Genomic DNA, 7,395 nt, shown 5'->3' on the forward strand with positions numbered 1-7,395 from the left:
ATGGACGTTACGCATAGACGCTGCAGCAGGGATGGACGTTACGCATAGACGCTGCAGCAGGGATGGACGTTCATTAGGCCTGGGTCCTTTTTGCCATGGAAAAGGCAGTTTTGTTGTCACTGGGATAGATATTGACTCTGGGTTTGGATTTGTCTTTTCCACTAAGAAGGCTCCTTGCTTAAAAACCATGGTATGTGCGTTCGGTCCAAAGGAAACTCCAGTTTCCCAAACTCTAAAAGGCAGTCCAAATATCAAGAAATGAGCTCAGCCTGGATAGGAGGATTTCTGGTTAGATAAAAGTCAGCATTCCCCAGGAACTTGTGAAAATGGTTCCCATCCACCAAAAGGAGTAGAGTCACTTCTAGTACCTCTGGCAACAGGAACATATGGTACCTATTAGCATATCAAAGCAACGCCGGCCCCCAGGCTCATCCTCCCCTACTCTGAACTCTCTCTAACTGGCTCAAGAGCTCCCCCCACAGCCTCTCATTCTCCTTATAACCCTGCTATGTCTCCCCGCTCCTCCACTCCTGCTCCTCTGACTGTGTTTTCTCAATTCTCCCTCACACTGGTTCTCAGCCTTCCGAATGCTCTGACCCTGTGTTGTAGTCTCGGAGCTGATTGCCAAACAGTCTAGGAGACGGCAATGTCGCAAGGCCAGAAAGCTTTACTATGGTTGGGTTAACTTGTTCCCCATGAAATAGGGAAAAAGTGCCCCTGAGCTACAGCAGGGGAATTCCATGACTTCTGCAAGCCAGTGAAGCTTAATACAAATGCAGATTTTTTCCATTTTGCATTTAGTACAAATTGTTACAAGTTTTAATGTCATTATGGTTGGTTAGTTTCAGAACACCCCGTTTCTTAAGGGAAGCTGATCTAGGTTTTAGAAGTTCTTTGTGGTCTGTTGGTTTGAAAAACAGTTTGCATCATAGGGACATAAATCTCGTTTTACCTAAGCAATATCAGTACAAATATTAAGATTCCGGAAACAGGTCTGGAAGCTGAACAATAAGAACAACAGCGGGAGGCCTTGCTATTTCTTAGCAGATGGAGTAAATTATTTAACCCACATTAAAATCAATAGTGGAGGCAGAAGTGGAGCGTTCTATTAACGCTGTTAGTAGAGTTCCTCATGGTGTGGCGACTCCAACCGTAAAATTATCCTCCTTGCCATTTCATAGCTGTAATCTTGCTACTGTTGTGAATTGCAATGCAAATATATGATATGCAGGATGTCTGATGTTTGACTCCCTTGAAAGGGTCATTCAGCTCCCGAATGGGTTACAACCCACAGGTTGGGGACCACTTCTTCTCTATCCCCTGCTGTTCTCCCCTCTCACAGATGGTCCAGTCTCCTGGTCCTATTCCATCTGCTTCTTTCTCTTTCTCCTCTTAAGTCTTCCAGATGCCTCTGGCTGTTCTCTCTCTCATGTCTACAATAAAACCTTCCCTTTAACCGTACCACGGAGTGGTCTTGTCATCAGTTCATGTGATGTGGACTTACAGAATGCCTCGTTGAGCCTCACAGTATTTCACAGTGCTGTTTCTCAGTTTTTATATTCGTGGTTCATAAAACGCAGCAGCGGAATCATGGCGCGTCATTTATAGCCCTTGTTCTTCCTTAGATTCAAGATCACTGAATTTCTGTGACTTTGCCTGTCCTATGATGTCTTCAGGAGGCTGTCAGTTCTTATTTTCAGAGTTTTAAGGCTCTTTGTATGATAGACTGGGATTGTAAGGTTAAAATCCAGCTGCTGCTCATGCGTCCTCTCCCCTTCTCAGATACTGACAGGGACCTGCCAGGGTCTGTGTGTTCCTAGCTAACAGATTACCCTGGGAAGTGAGTTAACATCAGCGAGTGTGGTGGTTTGAGAGAAAAGTGACTCCCAAAGGGAGTAGCACCGTTAGGAGGTGTGGCTTTGTTGGAGCAGGTATTCGTCTTGTTGGAGGAAGTGTGTCACCGTGGGAGTAGGCTGTGAGGTCTCCTTTGCTCAACCTTGGCTCAGTGTGACACTCAGTCCACTTCCTGTTGCCTGAGGGTCAAGATTTAAGAACTCTTAAGGTCCTCCAGCACCATGTCTACCTGCATGTCGCCATGTCCTGCCATGATGATAATGGACTGAACCTCTGAACTGTAAACCACCCGAATTAACTGTTTTCCTTTATAAGGATTGCCATGGTCATGGTGTCTCTTCACAACAACAGAGACCCTAAGTCAGAGGATATTAATGCTAAAGCATCTCTATTAGCCAGCATATGTCCTGCTCCCCAACCTCTTCTGCTTCCTGCCTGGGCCTCAGAGAGCCTACTGCATCCTCTTGCTGTAAACATCCCCAAATCCCACACTAATCTCCCTCTTGCTCATTTACTAGAAAGTAGAATTTACTACCTCTTAGGCATTTGAGAATGAATCCAACTTTTACCAAAGTTTAAAACTATATATATATATATATATGTATATATATATATACACATACATACATATGTATGTATATAATTTAAGGCACCATCTCTTTAAATAACTCAGGCTGACCTGGATCTCACAATCCTCCTGCCTCAGTCTTCTGAATGCTGGGATGGTGGGCGTATGCTGCCACATCTGGCTTGATCACTTTCCTTATCTTCCTTTTAGAGCTCTAACATCTGGCCATCATTTTAGGTTTGATAATATTCACCTATTAACGTGATTAGTTCCATCTTACTTTCTTCTTTGCATCATAATATTGAAAATTATATTCAACAACTTAAATTATTTATATATTAAATTATATTCTGTTCATCAGGTCCAAAGGAAAGTCTGTTTCCCCAAATCCTAGCAGTTGGGCAAAAGCCAGCATTCCTCAGGAACTTGTGAAGTTGGTCCCCTCTACCGAAAGGAGCCATTTCCCTTCTCACTGGCTAAGGGACAGATGGCATCCGTGGTCCTATTAGTTTACCAATGCACATGCTGACCTCCAGGCTCCCTCAGTGGCACAATTACCTGCCACACTCTTCAGAATCCTGAAGTCTGACAGTCTGGCTCTTCTCACCTCCTCCCTATCTTAAATTTCTCCTGCTTGCGGGCTTCCCTTCCCCCAGTTACTCATTCCCTATATCGCCCTGCTATTGTGGCTCTGCTTCTTCTTTGGCCCATATTCTCGTTGTCTTCATCGCTTGCTCTCCCTCTTCCCTTTCTGCTTTGCCTCTCTCTCTCATAGCCAGGTCCAGTCAGTTTGCCGTGTTCAAGCTACTACTTTCTCTCTCTACTCTGGAGTCTTCCAGAAGCCTCTGGCTGTACTCTCCCTCATATCTACAATAAAAACCTTCCCCTTAACCTTACTATGGAGTGGTCATGTCATTAGTTTATTACTGTTGAGCTACATTAAATAACTAAATTATTTGTGACCTTACATAGTTTAATGATTTTAAGTATAACATACTTAAATAATATGCTTAAAATATTCCATAAGAGGTTTGGAATTTTCATAGCTATAGTAATTGCTATACACTAATCAGTGGGGTTTCATGGATAACTCTAGAATAATGCCTGAATTATCTCCCGTGATAAAGAGTTGTTCATGATATCCCCCATCAAAGTTGTGCTGGAGTGCTGGGGAGATGGATCATCTGTTAAGAGCACTTTCTGTTCTTGTAGAAGACAGAAAGTCCAATTCCCAGCACCTATATGGTGGCTCACAGCCACCTGCAACTCCAGCTCCAGGGGATCCAAGGCTGTCTCCTGAACTCCACGGACACCAGACATGCACCTGGTACACAGACATACATGCAGGTAAAACACTCATACACATAATAAAAACAATACATCTTAAAAATAGTTGTGATAAAGTAACTTGCGGTAGAAAGAGAACCCACAATTGAAAATGTGTATTTGTTTTGTTTAAGGCGTTGGTTGTCATTCTGGTTTCTCAGCTCATGTTTGCTGGTGGCACTAGAGGGCAGCAGCAATCCATTATCAAAGTAGGAGCCTTCCCTGCGGCAGGACAATGCAATCGCTTTAACTACATTTATTTATTTATCTCTTAAACTTTTAAGACAGATCAGGCTATGCAGTTGTAGATCCCCTAAGTGGATTATTTTCTCCCAAACTGTTACAAGAAATAAGTTATTTCTTATACAAAAGTTCTTTGATACATTAATAGGTCCAACTCATGTGCATGTGCGTGTGTGCGTGCATGAATGTGTGTACATGTTCATGTGTGTCTGTGGTGTGTGCACTTCTGGAGGTCAGAGATTGACACTGGGTGCTATCCTCCATTGCTTTCCTCTTTAGTTTTTGAGGCAGGGTCCCTCACTGGATCTGGGGCTTATCTATGTGGCTAGACAAAAGGTAATACAGACACCCACAACTGGACAATGTATAGAGAGTGAGAGACCTTGGAACACTCAGTCTTCAGTGGGATGTCTCCATCAAACTCCTCCTCTCAGTGCTCAAGGAGCTATGCAGAAGAGGAGGTAGGCAGACTGTAAGAGCCAGTGGGGATGGAGGACACCAGGGAAACAGTGTCTTCCAGACACAGCAGGCTGATGCCCATATGAATCCACAAAGACTGGAGACATGCCCAGGGCCTGCACAGGTCTAAGACTGATGGGGTCCCAGCAACGAGAGGGGAACTGGACGGGAGCCCCCATCCCTAACCTGGAAGCTACCTCCAATTGACAACTTCTTGCGAAGGAAGAGTTAGTTTTTCCAGTGGAGTCTCACTGAGCAGACAAACCACACTGAAGGGCAGACCCATGCTCAGCAGCAGATGGAAGACACGAAGGGAACTCAGTGTTATCTTTGGAGATGATTTGGAGACACTTCACAATGCTTTGTCTTATGCTTATATATTATGGTGTCTGATTTTGTGTTTTTGTGGGTTGTGTGGGTGTGTGGATTTGCATGTGCTTCTCTGTGTGTATGTAGTTTTTATGTTTTTCTTTTTTTTTGTTTTGTTCTATTCTGATTTTTTTAAAAAATTTTTAAATTCTCCTATTTTCAAAAAAGAGAGAAAGAAGACATGGAGCTGGTGGGTGGGGAGGTGGGGAGGATTTAGGAAGAGATGAAGAAGAGGAAACTATGATCAGAATATATTGTATGGGGCTGGAGAGATGGCTCAGAGGTTAAGAACACTGACTGCTCTTCTGGAGGTCCTGAGTTCAATTCTCAGCAACCACATGGTGGCTCACAACCATCTGTAATGAGATCTGGTGCCCTCTTCTGGCCTGCAGTCATACATGGAGGCTGAACACTGTGTACATAATAAATAAATAATTCTTTTAAAAAAAGAATATATTGTATGAAAAAATGTATTTTCAATTAAAAAAGGAGGAAAAGAAGTGTTCACATATTTTAACCATATTCTCCTCCCCCTACCTTCACCTTTCTCCTTCCTGTCAGACTCCTTCCTTCCCCAAGCTTCTAGAAGGATGAAACTTTCATACTTGAAACCCTGATAGGGACTTTGTGTCTGGAGAAAGAAATCTTCCCAGCGTTGAATTTATTCTCATGTGAAGTCCACACTAGCTAGGCATTTCTTCAGTGTGACAGACGTTCAGTTACTCATTTTTAACATTGCTTAACTAAGATTTTACCAGAAAGCCGTGGAAAAAGCAATGATTTCAGCATTTCCGACGCTCCTTGCCTGGGCAACGGAAGTATCCCATTTCGCAAGTGATCACAAGGACAGGACTGGGAAGAGCTTGTTAGCCAGTCACCCAGATCCTCATTAGTGACCTAGCTAGTAAGGTGACCCGCTGAGTGCTTAGGAGGAAGGCTAGGGAGAGGATTTACATACTTCTAGATCAGATCTTGTTAATACCGGATAGCTGATTAATAACTACGGAGAAAAGAATGGTCCTGCTCCACAGCCCGTAGGGAGCAATACCTCGTTAGAGGAAGCTTCCCCTGCCAAACACTGCCGCGGGGGTTGACGCATAACCTTGTGACGTCACAGTTGGAATTTAGCCCAATTCCTGCCCCTTTCTCCCGAGTGTGACCCTATGATTCACTGATACGGTTCCCTGGAGGTGAGCCCTCCCACCCGCAGGCCTCAGATCCCAATGGACTCCTCTTGAATTCCCCCTCGCTTGGAGATCAACAATTAGGTAATCTCTCCTTTTCAGGTTTATACACGTGAATTAGAAAATTAGTGGCCCTTAAACTGGTTATGGGAGATGCTTGGGCTTGGACCTGTCGAGGTATGATTGTAGTCTGCAGCACTTCAAATTAGCTTTGAACCTTACCTCCTCCAGCCTGGCTGGGCAGAATTCCTATGGAAGCTCTCATCCATAAGAGTGCCCAACTGTTGACTCAAAGGACCGCAAGGAGAGGGAGATGTCTCCAAACTTGTCAGATGTCTCCAAACTTGTCAGAACTTTGGATGGCAATCATTTATGTTTCTCTTCCAAATTCTTCCTCAGTGAGCACAACCAACAAGAAATTGTAACTTTGGAAATAAAGGAAAGAGGATGGTAAGATCCAGATCAATACATTTGTCTAGAGGTAACCAGGTAACACTCTGGTATTTGGCAAGGTCAATCGATCCTGGGTCCAAGGCCTTCTCAACATTCAATTATGTTTCACTGATCTATAGATCCGTCTTCTTGTGTGTGTGTGTGTGTGTATGTGTGTGTTTTGCATGCATACATTAATATGTATGAGTGAGCACTGGGGCTAGAGGAAGGTATTGAACACATTGGAACCTGTGGGTCATGACCCATTTGGGTTCCAATGACCCTTTCACAGAGTGGCATATAGCTATCCCACTTATCAGGTATTTACATCACAACTTATAACAGTAGCTAAATTACAGTTATGAAGTAGCAATGAAAATAATGTTATGCTTGGGGGAGGGGGAGTCAACACAGCACGAAGAACTGTGTTAAAGGGTTGCAGCCTTAGGAAGGTTGAGAGCCAGTGGCCTAACACTTTAAGTCTTATTTCTTTGAGGCCAGTTCTCTATGAACTTTCAGGTTGTGTTTTTTGGCTAGACTGGCAGCCAGCAAGTCCCAGGGACCCCCATCCCTGTCCCCATCTACACTGAGGTTATAGATACAGTGAGATTATGCCTGGCTTGATATGTGGGAGCTGGGACTCGAACTCAGGTCCTTGTGGTTGTACAGCAAGTGTTCTTAAAAACCAAGCCATCTCTCCAGCCCAATCAGCATTTATCTTTATGCAACGCCACACTGTTTGGATAACTGTGGTTTTGTGCTAAGTGTTAAAATTGGGAAGGATGCATTATCCTACTTCTTTCCTCGTTTTAAGTTATGTTTGGCTCTTCTGGATTCTACACAGCACCATGGAAATCTTTCCTATCTGTTACAAAAGGATTTTGATAGGCTTGCCTTGAATCTTTAGAGAGGTTTGGGGAGTACCATTAAGGTACCAGTTTATGATAACAGGATTTTTTT

This window comes from Microtus ochrogaster, linkage group LG7_11 (assembly GCF_000317375.1).
Source record: "Microtus ochrogaster isolate Prairie Vole_2 linkage group LG7_11, MicOch1.0, whole genome shotgun sequence".
NCBI lineage: Eukaryota > Metazoa > Chordata > Mammalia > Rodentia > Cricetidae > Microtus > Microtus ochrogaster.